General features: G+C 33.3%; 1 protein-coding gene across 2 annotated transcripts in view; it reads left to right on the forward strand.

Annotated features, from left to right (window-relative positions):
- Positions 1-20,094, forward strand: part of Gsk3b (glycogen synthase kinase 3 beta) — a 161,212-nt gene that overhangs the window by 12,960 nt on the left and 128,158 nt on the right. The gene's annotated exons all lie outside the window — the stretch shown is intronic.

The following is a 20,094-nucleotide window of genomic DNA, read 5'->3' on the forward strand; positions in this document are numbered from 1 at the left end:
CACTGCTGTTTCTAGGAACATTTAAGTTTTGATAAGAGAAATTAGTTGATAAAATCAAATGTGGATTTTTATTTAAATGAAAAGAAATAGTAGGGAAGAGAAAGAGATATATAGCCCTTCTCTTTTACTATGTGCTGAGCACAGAGTGACTCTGAACTGTGGATGGATGGGTGAATGATCGGAAGAACTCAAGTGCACTGGTTGGTAAGCATAGTACCTTTGAAACACTGCACATTGTGCACCCACTGTAGGTGCACAAGCCTTCCAGAGTTTTATTTGGAGTGGGTGAGGCTAGAAAAGAGATTTAGAACAATGAAATCTGACAGATTACTTTTCATCAAGTAGTTTGTTTTGTATAAGAATAGAGATATTTAAATATGAATAATCCCTTTTTTTCATGGATATACTTAGGTGTGTGATTGTAGTATTGAGGAGTTATGAAAACTCTTTATAGGACCTATTTTTGGGTATTTAATGTAATATTTTTTTAATATGCTAGTGCATATTAATATCAATTCTAGAGCATTCTCAGAGAGGATGATATATTAATAAACTATCAATTATGTTGCTGAATAATGTAATTTTTTAAATAGCAATAAAATATGGCTGTCCATATTTGGTTTTGAGAAATAAGTTGTTTTCTTCTGATCAGCATGATATCCTGTCTCTGATTTTGTACTGTTGAGATGTTTGGCTGGTCTAAGGTGTAATTCTTAAGCAAGGAAGAGATTTGTTTTCTGTGTAAGTAGGAAATATTTGCTGTGTACTTTTTAAAAAAAATTTTGTAGTTGTGTATGGACAGAATGCCTTTATTTTATTTATTCATTTTTATGTGGTGCTAAGGATTGAACCTAATGTCTCACACATTCTAGGCAAGCGCTCTGCCACTGAGCTACAGCCCCAGCCCCTGCTATGTCCTCTAACGAAGAGGAGTTACTAAAGAGCTAGATGTAGTTCTGTTTAAATTCAGTTGAACATCAGGAATAACTTTTACAGAGAAACTTTAGAGACCTTAAGAAATCAATCAGTCTATCTAAATATATTGCCTGTCAGTTTCTAGAAAAATTAAAGATTGGCTGTGTACTTTGAGAGCATAGAGAAAATATTTCTAGTTTTACATTTCTTTCTACAATGGAGAATGAGAACTTAGTAAGAAACAAAGGGATGGTATGTTTGTCTTGACTTGTAGAGTGGGAGTAAGTGGGTCAGTTCCTGGGGTCCTTAGAAAGAAAGATCCCCAGAGGCAGGAGACTGACTGACTTCATTGCCTTGAATATATTATTAATATAAATTGTTATGTATACTTTGTTCATGTTCATTTTTTGTGGGGGGTACTGGGGATTGAACTTAGGGGGATTTGACCACTGAGCCACATTCCCAGGCCTATTTTGTATTTTATTTAGAGACAGGGTCTCAGTGAGTTGCTTAGCACCTTGCATCTGCTGAGGCTTTGAACTCGGGATCCTCGTCTCAGCCTCCCAAGCTGCTGGGATTACAGGTGTGCACGAGGCCTGGCTTCAGGTTCAGTTTTAATTTAGGAGTAGTTTTTAAAATGTAGTTTACTTTATGTCCAATTTTAAAAAAATACAGCATATCTTTTTGTTGTTTTTTATTTATCCCATAAAGCCTGTGCATTTTCTAAAATCTAGGGAAGACATGAAAGATGCTGTTGTGGACCATAGAGTGAGGGTGGGAAAGAAACTAGAAAAGTTTGTAGTTATGTTCGGTATTGACTTTCCTTAGATGCTTTTGATGGTGGCCAGATCTTAATGCTAGAGTCCATGAGATTTAGCTACTCTTTGAGTGTTTACTGTGTGCCAGGCACTGCCGTTTAACTTTCAAATGACTTACTTGAGACAATATTATCCTATTTAATGGATGAAGAAACTGAGATAAATACATTTTAGTTGGTTTATTTAGACTTTTCTAGCTACTAGAGAATAAGTCCAGATCTCAAATCCAGGCTCTCCAGACTTCTTATTAATACTTATTGTATCATTGCACTGTTCTAAGCAATATTATTCTTATTTAATCTTTACCACAATCCTATAAGGCAAATATAATTTATAAGTGAGGAAACTGAGGCTTATTGAAATTTGATGAATTAAGGTTTTTTAGGGTAAAGCTTAGGAGCTTATGTTGTCATGTTACTTACTAAGCAGAATATAGTGGTCATATACATGTAAAGTTTAAATTGTTTTCTTCTTTTACAATAAATTATTTATTTATTTTTTGTTTTCAGTTGTTGATAGACCTTTATTTAATTTATTTATATGTGATGCCGAGACTCGAACCCAGTGCCTTACACATGTCAGGAAAGTGTGCTACCACTGAGCCATAGCCCCAGTCCACTACAATAAAAATTTTAACGGCAGATAACTTTCTTTTAAAATTTGATCAGTTTATCAATTAAACAGTGGCTAGAAGAGATGGAAGAAGCTTCTTAAAATAAGAATTAGATTTGGTTTTAACTAAGGAAAAAAAAGGAAGTACAGTTGAAATCAATATTGCAGAGTGAGTTTTGAGCCGGATTTATTATTTTTAACTGAGGAACCCAGGGGCTTACAAAGGTTAGTAACTTTTGCCAAAGTTTTGTACCAACAGGTGGCAGAGCCTAGGTTCCAACCCAGGTAATTTAGGTTGGACAGCTTACTTGCTAAATTCTCCTAAGGGTACCTGAATGATTGTGCAAAAATGGAGGCTAACTAACATAGCAGGTCTTGATTTAAGGAAAAAAACAGAATTATTACACTTCACCCACATCCATCTTTATTATTTCCTGTGGTCACTGGTGTTAATATTTTTTGTTGTTGCTTGTATTATTCTTGTACATGAAGATCTTTTCTGTTGTTATTTAAAAAATGATGAATGATAAAAATTAAACCAAAAATTTAAAACTTTGAAACTTAAGCATGGAGACCAGATTGTAATATATCATTTTTATAGTCAAATATTTTTCTTTTTAGGAAATATTTTTGTACTTTTTCCCCTCAATGCGAGGGATCAAATCCAGGGTTTTGCTAATGCTAAGCAAATGCTTTGCTATCCATAACCCAAGCCTCAAGGTTTTTAAGGTACTTTGCTAATAGAAAAGTTTGGCTTATAAATTGCATGATTTGGAGAACACTGCAACTTCCTTAGACATTCTACAAATTGTTTATATCCTTAGTTTTGTTCTCTCTATTTCAACTTTAGCACAGAAAATTACTTTATCATACAAAATACTTTCTCATCCAGAAACATACATTATTTTCATACCTATAACTTTTTATATGTCCCTTCTTCCATTTGTTGACTTTTGAATTTACATTCTGAAATTAGACAAATTTATGAAATTTCTGAATTTAGACTATTACTCCTTTTTAACAAGATAATCAAAAGAAAGCTGACCCAGATATGGTGGTGCACACTCACTGGGGAGACTGAGGCAGGAAGATCGCAAGTTCGTAGCCAGTCTCAGCAAAAGTGAGGTGCTAAGCAACTCAGTGAAACCCTGTCTCTAAATAACATACAAAATAGGGCTGGGGATGTGGCTCAGTGGTCCAGTGCCCTTGAGTTCAATCCCTGGTACCCCCTCTACCCCTCAGCCCAAAATAAAAAAGAGAACCCAAGCAAAGCTGAAACTTTTCTATTCCCTGTATATAGAAAAACATCTATTAAAAATTTACATTCAGTAACCTTGCTTTTAGTTTAGGCCAAGAAGCAAAGCAACCCTAAAACTTTTTCCATTTACCAACTTATCAAAATATATTTAATAGACCCAAATATATGTTGCCTTACGGAATTTCAGAAGTCAGGAACACTTAAATTTAAACTTAGCAGTTGATGATATTTTAACTATATAAATTAAATTAGATATCTTGTCTAACATTCATAAGTGTTTATCTCACTTATGTTAAATCTAATTTAACCATTTTTAACTTCAGTTACCCATTAAAACGAAGGTATCAGACAAGTATAGTCAATACTTTAAATCAGTTATTCCTGCCAAAGAAAAATCCTTAAAAGCAACAGACATTGTACTTCAAACGTTTTATAGAAACTAATCTTTTCTTAATTGGCTGGCTACCTAGAAAAACGTGTAGATTAGTAATTTCAAAGACATCTTCACTCTTACCAATGTATATTGATCCTTTACAAATTAAAATAGAGCCTGTCACAGATATAGAGCATGACCCAGACATGGAAAGGGCTGTGCAGTGGAAACATTAGGACTAGAGTGTATCAGCCATGGTGGATGCTGAAATCAAAGGTTCAAGTGGCCACTCATCCTCCATGGGGCAGATTTATTCCCACTACATTACCATTTATTTTTCCTGCTTAGGACTCTTCAAAGGAGAAGATTTCTTTCCTTTTCTAGTGTATTTGAGAGTTAACCCTTGAATAATTACTTGGCCAGACAGTAGAAAGAAAAACAGAGCTAGAAACTCTAGTTACACAAAACAAGACTAATCAGAACAAAATATTAAAAGAAGGTGGGAGTCCAGAGTTCTCAGGAAGAAGTTCTGGGGTTAAAGAAGACTTATATATATGGGATTTATTTATCTTCCTTTTCCCTAGGCTTAGAATTTTTATTCCCTATTTTTGGTAGCTTCCTGTAACTGTGTTGCCCCTTGTATATTCAACCCCCTCACCCTTGCTCAATATTCTTATTGGGGATTTCTTACATACCCAGATCCCCATGTGCTCAATCCCAGTTACTCATGATTTCTTGCACACTTCCCATCCTGTTTTCCTATAACCCTGGAATGGCCCGACCAGCCAAAGAAGAACTTCTCTCTAAAGCTTGAGAATAGATTTTCTTCCTAGATCTGTACACAGAATTATTTGGTTCTGCAGCCCTTAATCCACTTTTGGTCTACTTCAGATTTTGGGTCCTTTGTTAGCCTCAGGAATGGCAGTTTCCTTCCCTGCTCCAAGGTTACCCCAGCAAGGCAGCAGGATGTGGCTCCTCTGAGGGTGTGTGTGTCCCTGAGGGGGTGATTTATTGAGCCCCATATTGGACTCCAGAATTGTTAGAAATAAGGAGGTGCGTGCTGCAAGATATCAAACAGTTGCTTTTAAGTGGGTGAGCAAGGCATTTACTTCTGACAGAAGGGCATGCTAATAGAACCAGGCTAGCGAGCATGTCTAGCCAAGCAGTCAGTCAATCCTAACATGACAAAAACAGGAGCACCTCAACATTATGTGCCACCTGATATTTGCTGTCGGAAATACTCAGCACCACCTAATAAAGTAATCTGGTTAAAAAAAGAAATCTAACCATCAGTTTGTAGAAATAAGAGAAACATGAAGTTACTATAGAGACAAAATCAGCAAAATCCAAAATATAGGAAATTCCAAAGAACAAATTGTCAGGTTTCTTCAATAAATAAATAGCAAGGAAAAGAGAGGGAAAGAAAAGTTTTAACTAATTCAAAGGAGATTTAAAAATAGCAACAGAATGCACCATATGGACCTTGTTTTGGATCCTAATTCAGATAAACCTTGTATTCTTTTTTTTTAAAGGAAAATAAATGATCAAGGAAATATGAACACTAAATCTGACAATGTCAAGGTTTTCTTTTTGAATTTTTAGAAGATGGAATCAGGATGCTATAATTGAATTTGTTCATTTGTTTTACACATTCTTATCTTTTATTATTTATATATTTATTTTTAAAATTTTTTAAAGTTATAGATGGACCTTTATTTTACATATTTATGTGCAGTGCTGAGGATCGAACCCAGTGCCTCACACATGCTAGGCAAGTGCTTTGCCACTGAGCCACAACCCCAGCCCCCTTATCTTTTAAATATATAATAAAATGTCCTGGGAAAAAATCATGAAATCTGAAAGTTACTTTTTTTTAAAAAAATATTTATTTCTAGTTTTAGGTGGACACAATATCTTTATTATTTTTTATGTGGTGCTGAGGATCGAACCCAGTGCCCCATGCATGCTGGGCGAGCGTGCTACCATTTAAGCCACATCCCCAGCCCCTGAAATTTACTTTTAAGATATTTGGGGGTACATGTGAGAGTATATGAAACAAGGCTGATTATATCTAATTATAGAAATTGGTGATAAATACATAATGGTTCATTGTACTATTCTATCTAGTTTTATTTTTTGAAAGTTTCTTAATAGTTTATAAGTAATTTAAAAATAAAAATTCTAAATGGAAAAAATATTCACCACCTGTTTGGTTGTACCAGGTTCCTAACAAAGTAGAATGAAAATTACTCCATTTCACAGGCCAAATTCAACACCCGTAGAAAGCCTAATAGAAGGGAAAGGGACGAGAGAGATGGAAAAGAAAGAAGACAGTAAACAAGAAAGAAGGAATGTGATTCATTCTTCCCTCCCTCACCTAGTAATGACAAAGCAGTGAGGTATTTACTGCAAGCTGCTCCTTTAAAAATGTCCTGGGCAAGGACAAAGAGTATTTTACTTCATGGTGATAATCTCTGCCTCAAGCTGTGAAAACTGTTTTGATTTTCTTAGAGCTCCTAAGTATCTTGGCTATTTCAAAGCAAGAAATAAAAAATTAGAGTGAATAAAATTTTCAAAGAGGGGATAAAACTCTTCTATTTCCTCAAAATTGAAAAGGAACAGCAAATAAAGAAAAAAAGCATACTATATTCCATGTGCTTCAATTCACAATTAATAGTGTTAGTGGTTCTGAATGTCATAGAAAGTTAAACAAAATTTTGGAGGGCATCTCAGACAACTTCAATCAATTGAATAAGATTATAGACATCCCAAGTGGAGAAAAAGATTCTCACATCCCATAGTATTTTGGTGCATTCCTCATATTTAAACATTTGATTAAACATTTAATACCTAAGAGTCAATGTAGCACAACTGCCACCGGAAACACACTAGCCTGAAAACAGTTTAAAATATATACATACATGTACAGTTTAAAATGTCTGACTACACAAACATCTGTTCTATTTTGAATATATACCTCACATAAAAAAACAAACAAAAAATTTAGGGCACTTACTGTGCCAACTAGAAAATCTGGTGGTCCATTTTAAAGATACAGTATTCAGCATTAATTGGATCCAAATTGTAGCCATTTTAATTATAGCCCTTCCCTTTTGCCTGCCCCAATTTTGAAATTTGCCAATCATGTACATCATACTGCTGGGTCCTCCAATCAGGGCAAAAGGCAGCACTACCTTAGTGGGTTTGTACTTACTAGCCCATTTGCTATCCATTATAAGGTTCCCATTCATCTGATGGTTTTAATCATCATTAATGATCATTATCTAGATCAAGGTTTTGGCAAAGTATAATCATTGGCCAAATCTGGTCCATTCCTTATTTTGTAAATAAATTTTTACTAGGATGTAGCTATACTAGTTAGTGTACATAGTCTCTAGCTACTTTTGGAATACAGTGTCAGAATAGTAGCTGAGACAACTTTGTGACCTGCGAAGCCTGCTATTTACTTTCTGGCTGTTTATGGGAAAAGTGTGTTGACTCCAATCCAGATTGTTATTTCATTAGAGATTGCCAGTGTGATATTTTGTATTTAGTAGTTGGAGTTTTTCTATAAATAACTTTATCTTACCAACTATAAGATTATTCTGAGGAAAAGCAGAATGAATGTTTTCATAGCATTTCAGAGATGTGGCCAGTGAGTTTTTTTGTTTCTGTATGAACTTGTGGTTTTGAAAACATTATATGTTTTAATCTGTTACATTCTTTTTAATTCTCAAATTGTCGAATTTTTGCTAGTGGGAGCCCCATCATATATACTCTAGTGTCCTTTCATATAACCTTAGTACTCTTTGATTACCCTGTTTTTTCAGTATGGTAAAATATAGTGTGGTAAGATGTTCCAGACTCATCTTAGGCATGATCTGCCTTGGATTTGGAACCATTCATTTCTCTAAGGAGTTCTGATTCCTTAAGAAGAATTAAAATGGGAAATAGTATTTAGAAACTACAGACTGAGAATTTGTTGCTAAAAATAACTTTTTTTTTTGTTGTTGGTATTAGTGTTCAAACTGAGAGCCTCACATGTAGTAGGCAAGTGCTCTACCATTGAGCTACTTGCCTAGCCCTTTTAAAATTTTACTTTCTCTAACTTGTTGAGGGTTTCTCTAACTTGTTGAGGCTGACCTCAAACTTGTGGTCCTCCTGCCTTAGCCTCCTTAGCACCTGGAATTATAGCCCTGTACCACCATGCCAGTCTAAACATAATAAATCTTTTCTTTTAGTGGAAAGCAGGTGTGGGTGGTAGAACACAGTAGCAAGTGATCTGACCTCATTCTAGATCATTATTTCATTTAAGGGGAGAGGGAGAGAAAAACTTTGTTTGTGGTGGTAAAATAAACAGAGGTGACCATTGGAACTATTTTAAAGTGCAGTTCAGTACTATTAAGTATGCTTATGTTGTATAACCAACCATGCTATCTAGTTCAAGAACTTTTTCATTACTCAAAAGGATACACCATATTTATTAAGCAACCATTTCCCATTTGCCCCTTGCTATGGATCCTGGCACTAATCTACTTATGTATTTGCTTGCTCTGGACATTTTGCATAAATGCAATTATATATTATGTCATCTTCTGTGTTGGCTTTATTTACTAAGTAAAATATTTTCAAGGTTAATCCCTGTTATAGCATGTAACAGTGCTTTATTCCTTTATATGACTGAATAATGTCTCATCGAATGAATATATACCAAATGACTGATGATGTAGAGCTCCCTTTCATGTGCTTGTTGGCTGTGTATCTTCTTTAGAGAAATGTCTCTGCAAATTCTTTTTCTTTTTATAATTGTGTTTCCTTTTCCTTATTGAGTTATAAGGGTTCTTAGTATATTCTAAATACTACATACACTCTTATTATGATTTGGAACAATCTTATTCTATGGTTTATCTCTTCAGTTTCTTCATATTCCCTTTGAAACAGAAAAGTTAAATTTTGATGAAGTTCAATGTACCCAGTTTTTCTTTTCTTACTTGTGTTTTTGGTATCATATCTAAAAAAGCATTGCTAGGGGGGGAGGGGGATAGTAGAGGATAGGAAAGGTAGCAGAATACATCAGTCACTAGTATGGCATTATGTAAAAATGTGAATGTGTAACTTATGTGATTCTGCAATCTGTATTTGGGGTAAAAATTGGGAGTTCATAACTCACTTGAAACTATTGTTCGAAGTATGATATGTCAAGAGCTTTGTAAGGTTTTGAACAACCAATAAAAAAATAAATAAAAAAAATAAAAAAGCATTGCTAAATTCATTATGAAAATTTACCTATGTGTTTCTTCCTAAGTATTTTTTCAGTTTAATTTTATATATTTAGGTATTTAAATCATTTTTTAAAAAATTTTTCAATACTTATTTTTTAGTTTTTGGTGGACACAACATCTTTGTTTGTATGTGGTGCTGAGGATCGAACCCAGGCTGCACGCATGCCAGGCAAGCGCTCTACCGCTTGAGCCACATCCCCAGCCCCATATTTGAATCATTTTGAGTTAATTTTTAAATATGGTGTATGAAGAAGGTTTTAGTTGTCTGAACTTAATTCTTGTAGAGCCCCATATTTGAATCATTTTGACTTAATTTTTAAATATGGTGTATGAAGAAGGTTTTAGTTGTCTGAACTTAATTCTTGTAGAGCCTATTCTTTTCATATCCAGTTGTCTTGGCATTCTTATTGCTAATAAAATTGTAGATACAGGAGTTTATTTCTGGATGCTTAGTTCTGTTTCTTTGATCAATAATGGTATCTTATGCCAGTATTAGACTGTCTTGATTACTATATCTTTGTAGTAAGTGCTGAAATCAGGAAGCATATGTCTTCCAACTTGACTGTTTTTAAGATTACTTTGTATATTTGGCATCCCTTACAATTCTGTTAAGAATTTCATGATCAGCTTTTTCATTTCTGGGAAAAAAGCCTATGGAATTTGGATAAGAATTGCATTGTATTGAATCTGTAGAGCATTTTTGAAAGTAATAACAATATTAAGTCTTCCTATTCATGACTACAGGCTTTCTTTTTACATATTTAGATCTTCTTTCATTTCTTCCATCAATATTGTACAGTTACCAAGTCTTGTACCTCTTTGGTTAAATTTATTCCTGTTTTTTTTAATGCCCCTATAAATTAAATTGCTTATTGATGTTCTTTTAGGTTGTTGCTAATGTGCAAAAAAATTCAACTGATTTTTGTGTATTGATCTTATATTCTGCAATTCTGCTGAATTTTTGAAATGACTTTTAAATGAGAAAATACACCATGACTAATATTTCCAATAATAATATTTCAAAATCTGATTTGGCCTTAAGAATAAGGGCTAAGAATGAAAAGGTTTTCCTTTTAACATTTTAAAGCTATAAAATTATAGGTCTTTTTATCTTATGAAAATCTTGAGAATGGTGAATAATTTGCTTTTTTATGTTTACACATATTAGTATTGTTATTTTAAAACATTTATAGTAGTAGCTGTCAAGCAACTTTTAATTTTTACGTTGAAGGCATCTTTCCAAAGATATTCAGAGCAATGTAGACATGTGCACAATAAAATATTTTAAGTTTTCTTAGATTCCCATCTGATTACCTTTCCTCTAGTCCCATTTTCAGAAATTACCTCTAGTAAGTTAGTTCAAGATATTTGGCATGTATAGCATTTATATATTAAAACAAAATTGGAATCATACAATGAATAGTCTACAACTTGATTTTATAAAATGTAACAGTGGTTGAACTTTTGGTTGAATAATGAAAAAGATTCTTGAATACAAGTAAGGCTTTTAAAAATGATTTTGAGACATTTTCCTTCTCTGTCATTAATATTATGTTTGCATTTTGTGTGTGTATATGTGTGTGTGTGTGTGTGTGTGTGTATGTGTGTGTGTGTGCATGAATGTATGTACTTCTTAAATTTCTGTTTTGTAAATTCTTGCTCTTAAGTCCATATAGTGAAGTCTGTAGCTGTGTTCCTCTACTTTCTCTGTAGACAATTTATTTTTGGAAAGAAATTGAGAGAGACTTTATTCTAATAATCTATTAAAATGTAATACTGAAAATAAATCAGGTAAAGTGGGGATGCCTATTAATCACCACAGTTGAATTTAAGTTCCTTAAAATCAGCGAAATGCCTTGCCCATGTTGTTCATCACTGGGTCCCTAGCACCTAGGACAGCAACTGCCTCTGCATTCTTTCCCTTCTGTCTATTTGTTTTATGTTTTGCAGTAGAAATTGTAACTGGATTGCATTATAAAAAGAACCATTTGTGTTCTTTTCATTTTGCCAATATATCATGAACATTTTTCCCATTGCAGTACTTAAGTATTTTTTCTTTTAAATGAAGGTACTAATGGAGATAGGTAGATTACATAATTATGTGGTTTTAAAGACTTTACTTTGAGTCCTTTATTTTCCCTTTTCTTAGCATTAGTATTTTGCTTTTAAATATTAGTGGAAGATACTTAATTGAGGGTTATGATAGAGTGAGAGTATATAACTCCCTATAGGTTCATGAAGCTAACATAGTTTTATAGATTGACAGTGTATGTAACATCCTTTAAAATCTAATGTGTGAGTATTTGAATGGTGAATATTGGAGTAATTTACCTTAAAATATTTTTAACACAATCCACATAAGGAGGAATAAAAGTAGTTAACATGTGAAAGAATGTTCAATTTACTGTAACTACTGAAAATAAAAATAAAATGAGATAAACTTAACACACCTTGTCCCCTAGTCAAAATGTCAAAGATTAGAAATACAATATTTAGCCAGGTGTGGTAGCACACGCCTGCAATCCAGAGACTTGGGAGACAGGAGGATTGCAAGTTCAAAGCTAGCCTCAGTAACTCAAGTCTCTCAGCAACTTGGGAGACTGTCTTAAAATAAAATATAAAAAAGAAAGAGCTAAGAATGTGGCTCAGTGGTTAAACTCCCTGAGTTCAACCCCTGGTACTAAAAAGAAAAAAAGAAATGTAATATTCACCTTGTGACAAGGGTTTCTGGGAACGTGTTGCTGAAATAGATTGAATTTGGATATTCTTTATAGAGGGAAGTTTGGCAGAGTTTCAGAAGTTTGACTTCTGCACTTTATTTTAAGGAAAAAAAATTAAAAATATGCCCATAAACTTAGATATACTTGAGTGTTTGTGAAAATTTTAGTCCTGGAATTAGTAACAATAGTACTGAGAGTGTTTTTTCTGTGCCCAAAGTCATCTTATTTAGTGTTTTTTTTCTAAATACAAGTTTTGGGGCTGGGATTGTGGCTCAGTGGTAGAGCACTTGTCTGGCACGTGTGAGGCCCAGGGTTCGATCCTCAGCATCACATAAAAATAAAATAAAAGTATTTGTTCCAACTACTTCTAAAAAAAGAAATGTCTTAAAAAAGTTTTATTGGTGCATTAAATAATAACATAATTCTGGAATTTGTTGTTACATATTTGTATATGCACACAATATAGCAATATAATTTGTGGGTGTTTTTTTTTTTTTTTTGGCAGTATTTTCCTTCTCCCTGTATTTAGTCCTCCTAACAATCCTATGGAATTCATATAGGATGACAGATGATAATGTATTTAATGTGAAAATAAATTCAAAACAATGGGTGAAAATAGCACTTTTCAAAATAATATGTTCAGTGTGATTATGTTGACTACATCAAAAATCTAGAGAATAATCAGAATATTTTCCAGAATTTTTAGTTATATTTAAAATCTTGCTTTTCAAACATGTTCATTTTATTCTTTTTGTGATTTTTATTTTTTAGTTTGTCTACAACGAACATATAGTGTCTAATAAGAAACCTGTTAGTTTTAAGTGTCATTTGCTTTTGCAAAATGATTTACTTCACAGTTCCTATAAACAGTAAATTTAATTTTTTTTTTTAGTTGTAGATGGATATAATACCTTTATTTTATTTTTATGTGGTGCCGTGGATTGAACCCAGTGCCTCACACATGCTAGGCAAGTGCTCTACCACTGAGCCACAACCCTGGCCCCTAAACAGTGAATTCTTGAAGCACCTTTAAAACAGAATTCTCTTAATAACAATCTAAATCTTTAACAAGTCTTGATGAGTACATAAAATAGGAATTAAAATGAAGCTTACTTGTACAGTCTTGGATTTTTTTTTTTTTTTTTTTTTTTTTTTTTTTTTACTAATTCAGTGGTGGTTTTTTTGATGATAGAAATGGAAAGATTGGAAAGTTAAGCTTAAGATCTAAAGTTGGTAACCTGACAATGACTAAATGGAAGAATCTTTTAAATGTTAATTTTGTGGTTGTTGGTAGTGAAGCCTTACCAAAAATTGAATTTGAGAATGGACTTGCTACATTTTTATGATATTGTGATTGGATATTTCTCTTTCCCTGGAAGAATTCTATTAACTTTCATCTTTTTAAAAATTGGTTTCTCTTAAATCTTTGTCTTGCTCCTACCCTTTTCAAGAATGAAAAAAATTAATTTACCAGGTGAACTAATTGCTGCGGATGAACTGATCTATCTAGCACTAAAACTGTGCTAGTTTTATCTTTTACCTCTTAAAAAATAGCAGCCAATGACCCTAGACTTTGTATTTTCCTTCTCTGCTTTATTTTTAATTCTAAGAATTACTCACCACTTTATAATTTACTTATTTTGTTTTTTTGTGTACTCTTTCCTCTTTTCCTTTCCTTTAAGATATAAGCTTTGTAAGTGCAGGATTTTTGTTTCTTTATTTGTTCATTATGTATTTCCCAAGTTAAAAAATGATGCCTGACATATAATGGGGTTTACCAAATTTTAAAAAAATAAATGAATAATCGGCAATCAGTATTGGTAGGTGGTTGGATGTTCTGTGTGGTTGGTGGAATCGAAATTAAATGTTTACAGAAGTTAGGTAGGGTTCCTTAGTTGTTTTGTAGCATGACTATTTTTTAAATGAATGATAGAATTAAATTTGTACCAGAGATTGACTTGGGTGCTTAACCAACAAGCAACATCTTGAGCCCTTTTTAATTTTTTTTTTTATTTTAATTTTGAGATCTTACTAAGTTACTTAGGACCTTGCTAAGTTGCTGAGGCTGGCTTTGAACTTGGGATCCTTTGCCACAGACTCCTGAGCTGCTGGGTTTACAAATGTGTGCCATGATGCCTGGCTACCATAGCCTTTCTGATGAGGAAGTTGAACTAAGATTTCAGTTTTCTGGCTTTCTGGCTTTCCTACTGTCTTACAACTTTAAAATTCACTCCAGGACTTTTTGTTTTCAGTATATTCCTTTGGAAATAAGATGTCAGGAAGAAATAAGTTGGATAAAATTGCTGCAGGATTGCGTTTTTGAAATTCAAACTGTTGTTGCTGAATGTTAATTAGCACCTCTGCTTTGTAGGAAGAGTTTTTAGATTTTGAGTGATAATGAGATTCATTATTAGAGAGAGACAATGTTATGTATTCCAAGGCCTTCATTTAGCCAGGATTTAAAACCAACTGTATGCTAGGAATTATTCTTCTAGACTTCTGAAGATACAAAAGTCAAATAGGGCAGATAGAGTAATGAAGAGAAGTTAAAAAATAGCGGCCCCATAGTGCTTCTTTTAGGTTGAGGTTTTCTAAAAGGCAGAGAAATTTATTTTCTTGAATATTTTTAGTTTTAATTTAATTTAAACTGAAAATGAGTGCTAAGTCATTAAGTAATCAGTATAACTTTGATACCAATTTGCTAATGATCCAGAGTTTGCATGTATGTACCCTTTTGAAAAAATAAGCATTTATTGAGTATTTATTATATTTTATACTCTTTACATGCATTCTTTTAACATAGTCCTTAAAACATTCCTGAGAGGGGCTGGGGCTGTATTTCAGTGGTAGATCCCTTGCCTTGCAGGTGTGAGGCATTGGGTTCGATCCTCAGTACCACATAAAAATAAATAAATAAAAATACAGATTAAAAAAAAAAAACAATCCTGGTAGGAATTATTACCCATTTCTTTCTTGTATTTTGGTTTGAGCTCAGAGAGGTGAAGTTATCTGTTTAAGGCTCACATTTGTAAATTGTGGATTTTAATCCTAAGGTTTTTTTTTAATGCCAAAGTCAATTAACTTTTTGTAGTACACATATATATATATTCCCCCCAGTGTTATATTAGACTATAGAATTTGGAAGCGGTTCAATAAATTTTTGCCCCAAGTTTAATCTCTTGACTTTGAGTCAGAGTATTTAAAAGTAAAAATACCTTATTAAAAAGGTAAAATATAATTCATTATAGAAAGAAACACAAGCTTGGGACAAAAGAAAAAATGAAGGAAAAAAGTTAGTTGTAATGGGGAGTAAGAGATTGTGATTAATCCACTGTTAACCCTTTGATGTACAAGCGGTATTTAGCATAATATAGTTTGTATTCCTGAGTCCTTGAGACCTGTAGTCAAATCTGAGCTCTGCTACTTAACGGTTTAGTGATTTGGTGTTTCTGTGGTTTGGGGGTAAGTTTTGTAATCTAGTTTTGCAGATGGGAAAACTGCAGTTTAGAGAAGAATAAATTTGATAAGGTATATAAAATTTCCCAGTAAATTCTAGTGTTTGGTGCATACATTTTTACTGAAATGGATCATCAAAAATTATACCTTTTAAACCTAGTAGATTAACAATATCTTCCTGTATAAAACAAAACATTTTAAATCATCAGAGAGTAATTAATCCACATAATGGAATGCTATAATATATTCAGTCATCCCTTTCTTTCTATAAATTTAACTTTCTTCAATTTTCTCTTGTAGTTATATGTAATGCTTCAATGAAAATTTTTGTAGCAGAACTTTGCATGCAGTTTTTAGGGTAGAGTTGGTTCATTGAAGAATATGTCCCCTTAAAAGACTTTTGATCTGTTTTGCTAGGTTGTCTTCTATAGACCCAAGACTTTGTGTTCCTTATAGTAATTTATATGGACATGTGTTTGCCTGCATTCTTAACTGTTTTAGATATTATAATTTTAAAACGTTGTTAGCTGGGGTACGGTGGAGACTGAGGCAGGAGGATCATGAGTTCAAAGCCAGTCTCAGCAAAAGCAAGGCACTAAGCAACTCAATGAGACCCTCTCTCTAAATAAAATGCAAAAAAATAGGGCTGGGGATGTGGGTCAGTGGTCAAGTGCTCCTGAATTCAATGCCCAGTACCTATTTCTAAAAATAAAATAAAAATATCTTTGTTGGTTTGATCAGTTTTGTTACATTGCTTTGATTACTAATAAGGTTGAGGTTTCTTTTTCTGTATGCATATTGGCTTCTACTGTATTATTTTCTTTTCCCATTAGTTCTTTTTGGTCTAATTTTCATTAGGGAGGATAATTTGTGTTTTTCTTAATGAAATGAGAATTCTTTATATATGAATGCTATTATGTTGTATATTGCAAATATATATTGTAAAAAAGGATTTTTTTGATACTTTTGGCTTGTTTATTTTTGGATAATATAGAAGTTTAAAATACTTAATGTTGCTGGGCGTGGTGGTGCATGCCTGAAATCCCAGTGGCTTGGAAGGCTGAGGTAGGAGAACCTTGAGTTCAAAGCCAACATCAGCAACTTAGGGAGGCGTTAAGTAACTCAGTGAGACCTGTCTCTAAATAAAATACAAAAAGGATGTGGTTCAGTGGTTAAGTGACCCTGAGTTCAATCTCCGGTAACAAACAAAGAACCCCTCATGTTAATAATCTGTCCAGCCTCTATTATGCTCAGAGAAGATTGCCTTTCACTCAAACTATACAAATTGACATTTCTGAAACCTTTTTCCCTCCGACCCCTTTGTGGACTTAAATTCTAATTCCTAGTTTCACAAAATAACATCCTAAAAACCTAAAGATTTTTCATTTAGGTTAGTTGTGGCATTTTACTTTAAAACATATTGTTTCCTTCCTGATTACAGAGAGATACATGGTCATTGGAGGTAATTTAAAATTTACTTAGAAGTATAAACACACAAAAATATTGACACTTTGAATATGCAAAATCCTGCTGATATGCTATTGCTATATTGTGATGGAAGTTATTTCACTATCAAAAAGTGCCAGGAAATTGATGATACACAAATTTCTATTCTGTTGTTAATAAATTTTATGCCTTTTGATGTATCACTTTACTTTCTGGGACCCCTTTTTAGACTTTTATTGACAACTCTATATCACAAGGTACTTTGGATAAAATGAACAAGACTCTGTCCTCTATTAGTAAGTTTGCAGTTAATGGAGAACAAATGATGTGTGTTATGTGATAGGATATGTATTATGGAGGAGCCTGTATAAGTAGTTGTCTTGAGAAATGTTGGGGGAGTAAAGATAATGAGGTTGATTTGAGAAGATTAAGGTTGTACAATCTTCCTTTTGTATTTGATGATTTATTTGGATGTCTGGGTCAAGAGAGGAGTCAAGAATGATTCCCAACTATTTGTCTTGGAAGACTGGGTAGGGGTGAATAATGTTGTTTATTGAAATGTAGAATATACCCCCTTCCTAACAAAACAAAACTCCTTGCACATCCTATACTTTCCAAGGCTTTATTCCCTTGCTTTTCAAGATGAGTTCATTTGTGGACATGTTGCTTTTGAGGGGCCTGGGAAATGTTCACATGGAGATGTGTGGACACATTTGGAGAGCTGCCTGGAGATTTGTATGGGCTTAAGAGCAATGTAGCACATCATGTACAACTACAAGAATGGAAGTTATACTCCATGTATGTATACTATGTCAAAATATACTCTACTGTCAGGTATATCTAAAAAGAACAAATAAAAAAGAGAAAAAAATACACAAGCACTTTTGTGAAACTGCTGGAAATGTCATAGCTTTGTCTTTATATTTACATGTTTTGTATGTATTGTTCATTGTTAATTAGAGAATTTGATCTTAAATCGATGTTATATTGGACTGTTATTTTATTCAAGGCTATAAACAGATGTAAATCTTCTTAATGTTTTCTATTCTAATGAATTTTTTTTAAAAAAATTATGTTATTTGATAGTTTTGTTTGAATCTAGAATGGGTCTAGATTGCCTGAATGTTTATTTTCCTTGAGTTCTTGATTTTGAAAGTGAGGTCATATTTAATAATTTCCTTATTATGACTAGAAAATCTCTTTTCCTTCTGTATTTGTGTATTTATTTGCATGTTGCTTTGAGAAGTCAAAGTTAAGTTCTACATGGAGACTTTGTTTAAAGGCTCAAATTGTGTTAATTTAGAAATTAGAATATGTTCAGTTATATTGTACTATGTAGGGTCTAATTTAATTCACACTACTTTTCCACATAAGAGCACATTCTAGGAGTCATCTCAGTGGTAATCCCGTAACTAATTTTGTCATTATGTGCTTAATGGCAGTTAGTCTTGGTATTAGGTACTTAAGAACTCTTGTATGGATGAGCAAGATTATTTCTTTTAAAATACACTTAGGGTATTCAGCCAACACATTAAAAATTTTCAATGTTGTGAAGATTAAATAAAAAAAAGCAGTGTAGTATAAATGGTTGAATGGGGGTTAAAAATCATCCTTTGAGAATTTTTAGCAGAAGATGACCAGGGACCTTCTAACATTTGAGAGACAAATAGAAAAATAAATGTAACAAGCAGTAGTCAAAAATGGGAAAAAAAGTGGTGATGGAAAAGGCACCCGACCAGAGTTTAAAGAAACTAGGAGAATGGGCTGAAAGGGTTCTGAACTGTTTAAATCCTATTAAAGGACAATTCAGACCTGAAGGGTTCTTAGGATCAGGAATAATGGGACATTGATGACTTTGGCAAAAAGTTTCAAGTGGAAAGTTGGGTGCAAAAGCCAGAGAAGCAGGATTAGAGGTGAAGAGGTGGAAGATTGTATTTGATTACTCTTTGAGAAGAATGTGGATTAAAAGTGGGCAAAAATGGATTTGAAAATGTTTATGTTCTGAGGAAGAAATGTGGAGGAATTGAAGATTGAACTGATAATATCATCTTGAACTTTCTAGAGAAATGTTTTGAAGTTTTCAGTTTGCTTTTTTAAAAAAATATATTTTATATAATGTTAAATATGATTTTGGATTTTTTAAATGATCTTTAGTTGTCATGAATATATTTTATTTTAGGATATAGAAACAAGATCATTCTAAAACGCAACACTTTAGTGCCATTTAATGTAATCATATAGTTTTTTTTTTGAGTATAGTTTCTCATTCTTCTGGTTGTGCATGATGTAGAATCATACTGGTCTTGTAGTTATACATGAACATAGGGTAATAATGTCAGATTCATTCTACTATTGTTCCAACCCCCATAACCCCCCCAAATCTCGTTTACCTAATCCAAAGTAACTCTTCCCTAAAGCACCCCCATTTTCCCAGTTGTGAATTAGCATCCATTCAGATCAGAGGAAACATTTGGCCTTTGGTTTTTGGAAATTGGCTTATTTCACTTACCATGATATTCTCCAGCTTCATCCATGTACCTGCAATGCCATCATTTCATTCTTCTTTAAGGCTGAGTAATATTCCATTTTGTATATATACCATAGTTTCTTTATCCATTCATCTGTTGAAGGGAACCTAGGTTGGTTCCATAGTTTGGCTATTGTGAGTTGAACTGTTATAAACATTCATGTGGCTGTGTCACTAACATATGATTTTAAGCTGATTTTAAGTTCTTTGTGTGTAAACCAAGGAGTGGGATAGCTGGGTCAAATGGTGGTTCCATTTCAGTCATCCTTTCTTGATTTTCACATTTCCCATCACGTGCAGCACATTAGTATGGTTAGTCTTAGCAATAATAGCACCTGTTACTACAAATATACTATATAAATGGGAACTGAGAAATCCCTGTTAGCAAATTGTTGGACTTATTTTCTGAGTGAAATTACTGATTTTAATCAGTAGATTATGAAGAAAGTCTGGGGATTGCTTCCCTCAAGCTTAGTCTGGAAGATAAATAATTTTTCTATTGTTGTTTCTCTTAAGAATGTAAAGCTTGAAATGTACACAGTGATGCGCCTGTAGGTCCAGCTACTCAGCCACCTGAGGCAGTAGGATTGCTTGAGCCCAGGAGTTAGAGGAGAGCTTGTGCAGCATAGTGAGGGGACTTCTCAAAAACAAAACAAAACAAAACAGTAGAGCTCTATCAATGGGCTG

Source organism: Ictidomys tridecemlineatus, chromosome 3 (assembly GCF_052094955.1).
Source record: "Ictidomys tridecemlineatus isolate mIctTri1 chromosome 3, mIctTri1.hap1, whole genome shotgun sequence".
Lineage (NCBI taxonomy): Eukaryota > Metazoa > Chordata > Mammalia > Rodentia > Sciuridae > Ictidomys > Ictidomys tridecemlineatus.